This window comes from Dermacentor variabilis, chromosome 1 (assembly GCF_050947875.1).
Source record: "Dermacentor variabilis isolate Ectoservices chromosome 1, ASM5094787v1, whole genome shotgun sequence".
NCBI lineage: Eukaryota > Metazoa > Arthropoda > Arachnida > Ixodida > Ixodidae > Dermacentor > Dermacentor variabilis.
In genome coordinates this window covers 124,804,518-124,814,880 of record NC_134568.1, presented here as the reverse complement: position 1 = coordinate 124,814,880, position 10,363 = coordinate 124,804,518, and the positions used below count along the sequence as shown (strand labels likewise).

Below are 10,363 nucleotides of genomic sequence, written 5' to 3'. Positions count from 1 at the left end.
CACCTTGTTACATAAACCTATCAGTTAGCGGGGTCCTGACAAAGCGACGGGCACATCATGCGCGTTAGCTACCTTCTTTAATCTATGTGCTACGTTGTCTCTTTTCTTCCCCGAAATAGGACGTGGCATAATGGTTGGAGTGTTGTGTTCGAGAAAGCAAAATATATTTCTGCAACCGTAAGTGTAAATGTGGGGATTATATATATATATATATATATATATATATATATATATATATATATATATATATATATATATATATATATATATATATATATATATATATATATAAAAGGAGAGAGAGAGAGAGAAGTAGAGTGTGCGCGCGCAATCTCGGGGTACTCTGCGCCGGCTGGGCCTGGCCTTTAGCTTCCCTCTCGGACCTCGTTTCACCCTGTAGATACACATCATTCGTAACATCTTTGGTGGACGTGCGGGGTAAATCTTGGACGATCCTGGACGACCCAGCTCTACCAACTGTCCGACGGAGTAGACGCTTGGCCGGTTTACGACCACAAGCAGCGGACATGGCCGATTCCGGAGAAGGCAATAACGACCCCACCTGCGGCGGACCAGACAGCAATCACGCAGGTCAGGCTGGCTACTGGACACCGCTGCGAGAGCCACCCACCTTTTCGGGGAAGGCGAACGAAGACGTCGACCACTATCTTCACGACTGGGTGGGCCGAAGTTTCCACGAGCAGTTGTTGTTAATGCTGTACTCTTTACTGAAATTACATTGGACAAGCTCAGGGCACCAGGATATGCCGCCCGATTTTTCAGCCTTCCTAGGCAGAAAGTTACTCTTGTCGGCCTTGTGTTCGCTACCCTTCCAGACTTTGACGATGTAGATGTGTGTGATTTCGGTCATCCTGCACAGGAGGTAATGGGGCACACTGTAAGTGCTGCAGCGAATATACTGCTGAACAACATGTGCCGCACAGAAAATGACAAATTACGAAACGCCAAAAATGTTCAAAAATTGCACACCTTGAAAGCCTGAGATATGTTTCTCACTCTTTATTTTTTATTCATGAAGCTCTGTTTTGTTAAAGATCTAAGTGTTGACAGAACCCTTGTAAAAAGAAACCTGTGGCGTAGCTAGGATTTATTTGCCTACATTTTCAAAATTTAAACGCTGTATTTTGGCCGTTCTAAATGCTAGCGTTTGAGAGCATCGTGATACCTTTTTATGATTGGAACTCTCGATGCTACCGCAGTCCATTATTGGATGTATTCCTTCAGGGTTGAAAGGAGGCGTTTCGTTTTTTACTTGCTTTTCACCATTATCTCAGCATTTTATGAAGACCAAAAAGGCCTGCAAGCAAGGCAGGTGGAAATAAAAGAAACACAAGAAATGGTACAAGAAAGGCGGAAGCTTATTCTATATGAGAATGAGTTGTGCGTGACCCCATAATAAAATATGTACCTCGTAAAATATGTACCAATAATATGTACCTCGATATTCGGGTGTCTAGCGAGGACTGTTTTACAGTATGCAAAAGTGAAAATGGTAATTGTATGTGGAAGATTTAAAATGTTTGTTTCATAATTCAGTTTTTATCATTTGTGAATAAAGCATATTATGTGTCTTCAATATGCAGTGTTGCACTTTCTTTCTTTCCGTCTAAGGTTAAGGTGACTAAGCAGCATGCAGTTTGCTTGTCTTAGCCCGACCAAACAACACAAGGACAATAAGACAGGTCATGTTACGATACACGCAAACAGAATGTAACCAGTCAAGTAATCTAAGTATGAAAGAATGTTGCTTTCTACGGTGGGTGTTGGACTGCAGTGAACCGGTGGCTCCCCCTTATTTTTTGCGTCAGCTATACGTGTCTGCTTTGGAACCGAAGCACATGCATTGCTAGGTTGCTGTCACTTTAAGGACAGCACTAATTTTCCGAAGCCATAGTAACCGCGACGCGCAGAGACACCCTGCGAGCGCAACGAACCTAGGCACGGAGACGCCGACGGCGTCGACTGTCCGGCCCATCTGGCCGATCCGACTAGCGTGACGCAACAACGGCGTGCGGATGCCTTTTTGTTTTTTTCTAGGTGGCTTTGGTAAAACCCGATAATGCCCGATATGAGCACCCTGAACAAAACGTATGAAAATCGGAATAAACCTGATGTCTCCCCGATGTTGGACCTTTTGGAAATTACAGTAATAAGTGCAATTGTTACAAAACTGCTGAAATCGTAAGAAGCCAACAAAGACCCCAAGGACAGACAACATAGGGGAAATCGCTTGTACTTAGTAATTGAATTAAGGAAATGATAAATGAACTAATGAACGCAGCCCCACCTATTTTGAGCATGTGGTCCCGTTTTACCATATTACTAATATTTGACTATGGTAAATGCATCCTTTTCGCTTGACACTCAAGCGAAAGACGCACATTATAACTAGTACATTCAGCGCCTGACGCCGTTGAGTGAACGAAAGCCTGTTGCTTCATTAGTAGCTACGTTTGCACGAATACAACGATGACACATTGCATCGCATGTGCCGCACCTCGATTACACCTACACAGCGATAACGTCATATCAGAAGCAAATTACCACAGTGCTGGCGTTGCTCTGCACTGTGAACGGTAGATGTAACGCCGAGAGGATGTTTACCCAAATACTTCAGAAAGAGTGATTTACTGTTAGAGTTCGATTACATAATTTCGTTCCAAAAGCGTATACACTGGGGACCAGTGAAACAAAATGACGACAGACAAGCACGAAAGGCCCGACAGGTCTAGGATGGACACAGAAATGCTCAGAAAGGCACATAATAATGTACGTCAACAAGGGCTTGTAAGATAAAAGAAAGTGTCACACCTCCAGCGAATCATATACGCGTGTGCATAAATCACAAAAACGGCCTCTATTTGTTGCATTCGGTAATCTCGTTTCTTTTAAACGTATTATTAATGGCTGAAAACGAGAATTTGTAGAGATGAGTTCGCCACATGACTTGCGAGTCGTTCTCCTTCCCATAAGAAGTTCCTGTGAGTGTTTTCGCTTGTTTAAAATAGAACGCTTGTGTCTAGAAGGAGACCAATGATCCTGTTAATTGTTTGTAACCTGCCAGAAAAATACAAAGTTCGGGCTGCAAAGATTCGGACAAGAAAAGTCCGATTTCTCACCAGATTTCGCCTTCAGAAATAACACCCGAGTTTTAACTCTCGAATTTCAAAAGATATAAAACCCGATAACAAAGGACCCCGTGTATAAATAGCCAATGCGCCTAACTCGTAGATCACAGTTCCATGATCAATGTCTGTGCTCGCTGCTTTCGATGAGTTTTCTGTGTTGTTTGCTGCGCTGCGCAGAAGTTCGCCAAATGAAAGAGTTAAATCCTTTACCACCGTTTGAATGTTCTATTCTTCATTGCCATGACAATCTGACAATATAGAATAGGCACATCCTCAATGGCTTTTCGACCATGCTTCTTTTGTGTCTATAACGGTGCCGAGTATAATGGAACACGGGCCGACTGCATTTCGCTACCTGCGTGAGCTTTCGTTATTTTGGTGTGGATATATCAAGAGCATTATTCTTCATTATATTAGCGCCAGTAACCATTCATATTTTTTTCTTTCGAGATGTGCTACGAGTAGTGGTGGCTGTAGGTGATGAAACAACTTATTGTCGTCACGCTACATCAGTGCATCAGTCCAATATAAGCAAGCAAAGAAAGGGAAGTCAATGGATTCATAAAGTGAAAGAGAGTTGACGTCTAAAAATTATTATGGTGTTGGGTTGCTGAGCACGAGGTCGCGGGATCGAATCCCGGCCACGGCGGCCGCATTTCGATGGGGGCGAAATGCGAAAACATCCGTGTACTTAGATTTAGGTGCACGTTAAAGAACCCCAGGTGGTCGAAATTCTCTCTCTCTCTATATATATACACACACACACACACACACACACACATATATATATATATATATATATATATATATATATATATATATATATATATATATATATATATATATATATATATATATATATATATATATATATATATATATATATATATATATATCTGTGTGTGTGTGTGTGTGTGTGTGTACTCTTTGTCCGGCAGTATAGGCGGCGCCCGGCAATACCCGGCTCCGAAGGATCCCTGTGTCAAGGGCACCAGCGCTACATGCAGTGATCATACACGTCGGTGTTGCAATTCCGGACTCGCTCGAGCGTTCCGACACTTCCGAGTCGCCGAGACGGAAGCAGGCAGAAAGAGACGCTGGGCAACCGGCTCCGTCGCACGTGAGCTGGCGTGGATGGGGTCTGTAAGAGAGATGAACTAATGCACTGAGCGCAGCCATTACGGGTCGGTAGAAGACTCGTAATACGCGTGCGTCGGTTTGGACAGCTGGTCTGATTTGTTGACGATATTCCAGGAAAGCTGGCCGTCCGTCTCCTGCCGTCGCTGATCGATGCCGCTATGGGGATCAGATGGGCCAGTTGCACAATTCGGTCGTCGCTGCGTTTCTTTCATTAAGTTTTGCAAAGGGCTCTCCTTCCCTCTACCGATCGTCGCACAGAAGCAACGGCAGAACTGCCGCATCGAGTTCGGTCCCGAGGCCTCGGAACAGTGGCACGGCTTGCGCAAGTGTGGCCGTGGCTGGCTTGCTTTTTGCTATTGTTGCCAATCATCCAATGGAAAAGTTGATAGTTCTGCGATGTGAGGAAGGGGTCCAGAACTTCAAAAGCTTGCGATATGGTATACTGATCTGCTGGCAGCATGCACGGGAAGTAGGCACTGTGCCGCAACCAGAGAAATAGCTTGCGGTGTTGGCGTACCGTTGTGTATATGTTGTTGAACTCTGTACCACTGTAGTCTGCCACTGAGAGCGTCGAAAAGGAAAAAAAAAATGGGAGCAACGGCCACCCATTTTATTAAAAGCTGTACCGGGAAAAAAGTTTAACGCATTGGAAGGGGCATGGCACGGATGCCTGCGCCGCGTTCGCAACATATCCCTTTTCCACCTCGCTTTTTTTTCTCTACTATAGGCTTGCTTACAATGAAGTCAGAGAGAGCATCCTTTGCCATAACGCATGGCGGAAGTCACACGGGCGTTGCATTCCTCTATAAACAGCCAGGCGGCCAAAGCTTGGCGCTGAAAAAGGAAACGATTGCTCCTTTCGGACGTCGCAACTTCGTCGTTTTACTTCTTCGAAGGGAAACATTGTTCTTGCTGTACTATGGTTTCCTGAAAAGCGAACGTATGTCACGTTCTCCACGTGGCGTAGACTATTTGAGCTTGAGACCCTGATATAGGTTGCAAAGACAAATGTGCTCGACGGCCTACTCTTGACAGTCATTTAAGTGTTTACTCTCACCGGCGCCGTCCAGCCGTTACAGATTGATAGTTTGCTATCTTTCTGCTTGAGCTGAATGAGCGACGAGAAGTACTGCTTGGCTTCTGCTTTCATTACGATGGCAATGTTCAAACCCTCCGGTTGGCCATTGCCTTTCGTATAGGCTTTAGGGCGACGACCTGCACATGGGTTTTCTCTGTGAAGGTGGTTTCCAAGTCTGCATGTAGTAAACCCGAAGTAACCATATTGAAAGTGCACTGTATTGGTGAGAAATATTAACCCGGCTCAGCACCGTGGCAGCATGAGATGTCGACCTCCGCACTACAGGCACAAGGTTGACCATGCAAGCCGCTACACGTAGTGTGTCACATTCGGTGCTGCGAATAGCAGCGTTTATTGATGCTTCATTATTTCATTCATTACTGCATATTGATTGAAAAAAGGAATATCATCACATGCAAGACATCAACATAGCATCTACATAATGTAAGCATGGCAGTCAGATAAGGTAACATTAGTTACAATAATGTATCATCGCAAAACGTCAAGACGACATGAACATTATTAACACAAGCAGCTAAATTAAGAAGCTTCAGTTCCACTCATTGCCACGTTCCGTTGCATACGCATAATTTCCTGATTGTTTTGCTTTCCTGACAACTCACAGCACTCGCATACTGTTAGATACGGGCCCTTTTCCTGGCATCCTTCGAGTTCACCAGACCACATCGAATCGCCGTCGCACCTAATTAAGGTGCGCAGAAGCGCATCTACCACGTTCCTGAGGCGTAGCACGTCCAGACAAGTTGGCGACCCCGACCCACCTCGTGCGCCGCATGTGGAGCTATTGTCCCACTGTTTGGCTCTTCCCAAAAGTGAAACGGGAGCCTGGCACGGTTCCAGGTAATCTGGGTCCTGAGCGAAGTTGTTTTGCAGCTCTGAAAGGTCGCCCGAAAACGAACCCGTCTCCCCCAGCTGAGCGCTTTCAGACGGGGATGCAACACCAAGGCAACGCGGGCTGTAAGTCACCGTGAAGCCCTCGGAGCCACACCCTCTGCCGATTTTGACGGCAGTTGCAGATCTGGAGGCAATACCGGTGGAAAGTCAGCCCTCGGACAGTGAAGTCCATGGAGCGGCCCCCTGAGCCGAATGTGACTGCACTCGCACGGGCGCCTACCATTGGAGGAAAATGACATCTGATCGGGCCCGACGATTGGCCGAAAATAACGTGACCCCAAGACACCTAAGGGGTTAAAAGACAGAGACAGGGAGCAGAGAAGAGCATTCCTTCATTCATTAATCTCTTTCGGGCTTCTTGCCACGGGCCGCAGTGTCCGACTTGCTGCCAGCCGTCAATGACTTCATTACTGTTAATTTCTTTGTATTCTTACTGTAAATAATGCAAATAAACCTCCAGTTTTCATCTCAATATCCTCCTCAACGTCGGCCAACTCCCGCACTCAACGGCAAGATCCAATAATACCTACCATTGGGCAACGTTGATAAAATGGGTGGTTATTACATACAATAAAAGGCGTTATCTCCAGTTTGGCTTCATCGATCCATGCATGCACACATTTCTTTTCCTTCCCAAGACTGATATGCAGTCCAGCGTCAGTTCGTCCACTTTTGTTTGTTCGCCACAGTATAGAGGTGCATGCAAGTACCGTTTAATACGACGTGTACATGCACCCTTATATAAGACTACGCAAAAAAAAAAGAGGAAAAAAAAGCGAAAGAAAAAACGATCTGCCGCCGATTGTAAAGCCGAGCACCTCGTTGTAGGTCACGCACCTTGGGGACTTTTGTCCACTACAGTATTTTCGGGGTTGTATGTTGTAATAACTTATTATTTTAATTTGCCTTGTTTTTGCCATTCATAATTGGCGTGCACGAAGCTGCGCCCTTGCTGGCGCCCTGATCACCCACTCGGCGGGAGGGATCATAGGAAATTAAGGAAATCTGCCGAAGAAAACCGTAACAAAGAAGGCCCGTGAAGTCACAAGATTCTTTCTTAAAGTGTAGGGAATCAATAGTCCACAATGGTCCAGCTCCCGTCTCGACAAAGAGCTGAGATTAATGTTATGAAATGGAAAAGAAAACCGTTTTCCCGACTTGTGCAGCCAACTTGTTCGGAAAATACAAGTGGAGGCAACGAAGCAACACTAGGTGTTATAGACAAGGACTCCGCCGTTGAAGATGCCGACGCTGCCATCATCGTTACATGATATGCTGGACTTCTCCGTGGCCATTGAACCAGGACAAAGTGCGAGACAAATCTCTGGCGTAACACTACGGTGTTGGTGTGTTCTCACTTCTCCTTGAAGTTTATACGCTTGATTAACCTATCCATACGGTTGTAAGGTGACATGAACAGAACGAATGCGCCGGACATAGTGGTTTGCACCTAACTGCCACAAGTACCGAGTTGCCACTGGCAGGTTTGATAGTTCCTTTTTACTGGGGAATTGCATCTTAACATTCATAATTCGCGCGCAATGCTCAACATGTGCACAGTGGCCGACAGCGCAAGCATGCAGTGTGCGTTGCCACATCCCATGCACCTAAATTGCGTATGCTGCTTTCAACACCGATGTGCAACAACAGCGTACATTTATTTCTTTATATGCGTTTCTTCTATCCTCGGCTGTGTCTTTCGTATTTACTTACTTCATCAGCGGCCGCCGAGCTCTTGTAAGCTACAACTTGCACGGAAAGTAAATGCCGTGCGAATTGCGTGGTCTTTACTTGTAGAGGCAGCTCAAAAGAAACCTCAAATGATGAAAGTAACAGAACTCTGGTAATGACAGTTTAGGGGGGCAGGGAGAGCGGGAGGCCTCGGCATCGCCAGAGAGGGGCTCTGCCCTCGTCTCCTCCCTCCCTCCCGGAAAACTTCGGAAGGGGCTCCGGCCACGCAGCCCCCCTCCCCCCCCCCCCTCCCGTAATCGGCTCCTGTGGCTACCGCAGGAGTGACATCGTTCGAGCGATGCACAGTCGTCATCAGTCCTATGAATTCGCTGCTTCCGGCTGTACATTTAGCGCGAACACACACAGAAAGATTCCCGCTTCTTGCGCGTTTGGTTCATTTCGCAACGAAATTGGAAGCACTGTCCATGTGAGAACGTTTTGATATCTGGCACAAAGGCTCCGGAAGAGCACGAAAAAAAAAAACAAGAACTGGGCACAACGTCATCAGAGTCAAGGCACCCCTGTTCGGCAAAGCACCGTTTAATTACATGATCACTCCTGTCTAATGCGTCCGTTTGCTGGCTACCTAGTATGCATAATCTTTTTCACTGCTGATAGGTCTCTCCGTCTTCTGTGCGCGCGGATTCTGAGGCCACGCAGAACCCGTAGTACCGTAGTTTCCGGTCAGAAGTTCCAGTGCCTGTAGGCGGCCGTCATCTAGTCGTCATGTTTTTGTTATGATGATGATGAATTAGAGAGGACCGCAGGAACGGCGTGGCCAGCAGCGGGCCACAGCGCGTTTGCGGTTATCAGTCGCCTGCGACGGCTGGTTCCGAAAGCGCTGCAGTCGGCTTGTCTCTGAATGCCGGTAAGTGCATCTTCTTTAATGCGATCACGATATACCACGGAGACAATTTAGCGAGAGCATCCTGCGACATCGTCTCCTTGAACGGAGCTACCGCGTCGTCTGCTTCACAGCATTTGGGACGTCGCCAAGCTTTTTTTTTGCGAGATCTACGTAATTATCCAATTAGCCTTGAGGCAATTTATGAGAGATACTAAACGACATCTGGTACGCTATAATCTTTTTGGTTTTTAAGACGCGTATCAGATTTGTACCGCGCGCAAATGTGCTGCATTTTTACGCTGCTTTGTCATCTCTATCATCATCTGCTCTTAGCGTACCACCATCGAGATGAGTACAATAAAGTTTTCTATGCTTTGCACACTACACGCAGTCGCAGGGAAAGCTCTAGCTCCTACCTGCTTACGTAAGACTGAGACGAAACAAGTTTGAGAATCATTTCACACCAACAATTAACGGACATACTAAGGAACATAACCAATCAGTGGGCCAGTGCAATGTGTCCGAGATAGAAGCATTACACTTTTATATCGCGTGCGCCGCCAGTTAGAGGCGCTTTATTATTTTCTCCCTTGCAGTCCACAAAGAACATAGAATAATCTGCGTACTCACGTACGACATCGCTGAAGGAGGCACCTGCTGTGTTCTTGCTTAGAAACGACTGAACATGCTTCTCGAGTAGCTGAGTGCGAGTATCGCACAATTACAGCACACATTGCACAAAGAAAAAAAATGAAGTATTGACGCGTGTGCAGCCCTGTTTCTGTGCGCACTAGTCATGTGCGTTGCTTTTTTTTTTTTTCGCGGTCACGAGTACTCGGATGCGGCTCGTTCATGTGCATGAAGAACACAGGACGCGAAAACCTGTCAAGTTCCGTGCAGTCTTGTTTCTCTGCCGTGACGGAACAATCGCTGCGCAAGTTACGAAGTCGACACGCGCACCCGAACGTTTGCTGCTTACCTTTTCTTTTTCGTATCCAAAACACAGTTTTGGGTACGGGTTGACCTCCGTGGGCTTTCCGTGTGATGCAACAGTGTTGATGTATATCCTGCTTTGTACTGGAGCCGTAGTGTTGGGGTCAGGATGTTAAAAAAAAAACAGGAAAAATAAAATGAAAGAAAATATGTCAATGTTCAAAGAGGGAATCGAAGTATCGAAAACTTGAGATGGAGAAGCGCTTTCTACTGACTGAATATAGATATGAAGTATTATCCCGCGATAGTGTTAATTACGAGAAATATGGTCCGATAAATAGATCGTACAACAGCGCGCTCGCAACTGCTGTTCTTGCTATTATTTTTCGTCTTACTGCAAAAGGATAGAAGGTTCGGCGAGTTGGTACGGTAACATATCTATAGTTTATAGCGCGAAGGGACACATAAGAATAATACAAGCGGACAGAACGAGTGCTATCGTCTTACTGCTTTCGTTCTTTGCGTATACGTTGCAGTTGGAGGGAGAGCTGTAGAAACACGTCTGATTTG

The 10,363-nt window shown here is 46.0% G+C and overlaps 1 long non-coding RNA gene across 1 annotated transcript; it reads right to left on the bottom strand.

The window, feature by feature from the left end:
* Nucleotides 1-353: 353 nt before the first annotated feature.
* Nucleotides 354-9,635, bottom strand: LOC142571965 (uncharacterized). The gene is made up of 3 exons (XR_012825987.1): nucleotides 9,491-9,635; nucleotides 632-872; nucleotides 354-562 (listed from the first exon to the last, which is right to left on the bottom strand). It is a non-coding gene; the product is annotated as an uncharacterized LOC142571965 (long non-coding RNA).
* Between the last annotated feature and the right edge of the window lie 728 nt (nucleotides 9,636-10,363).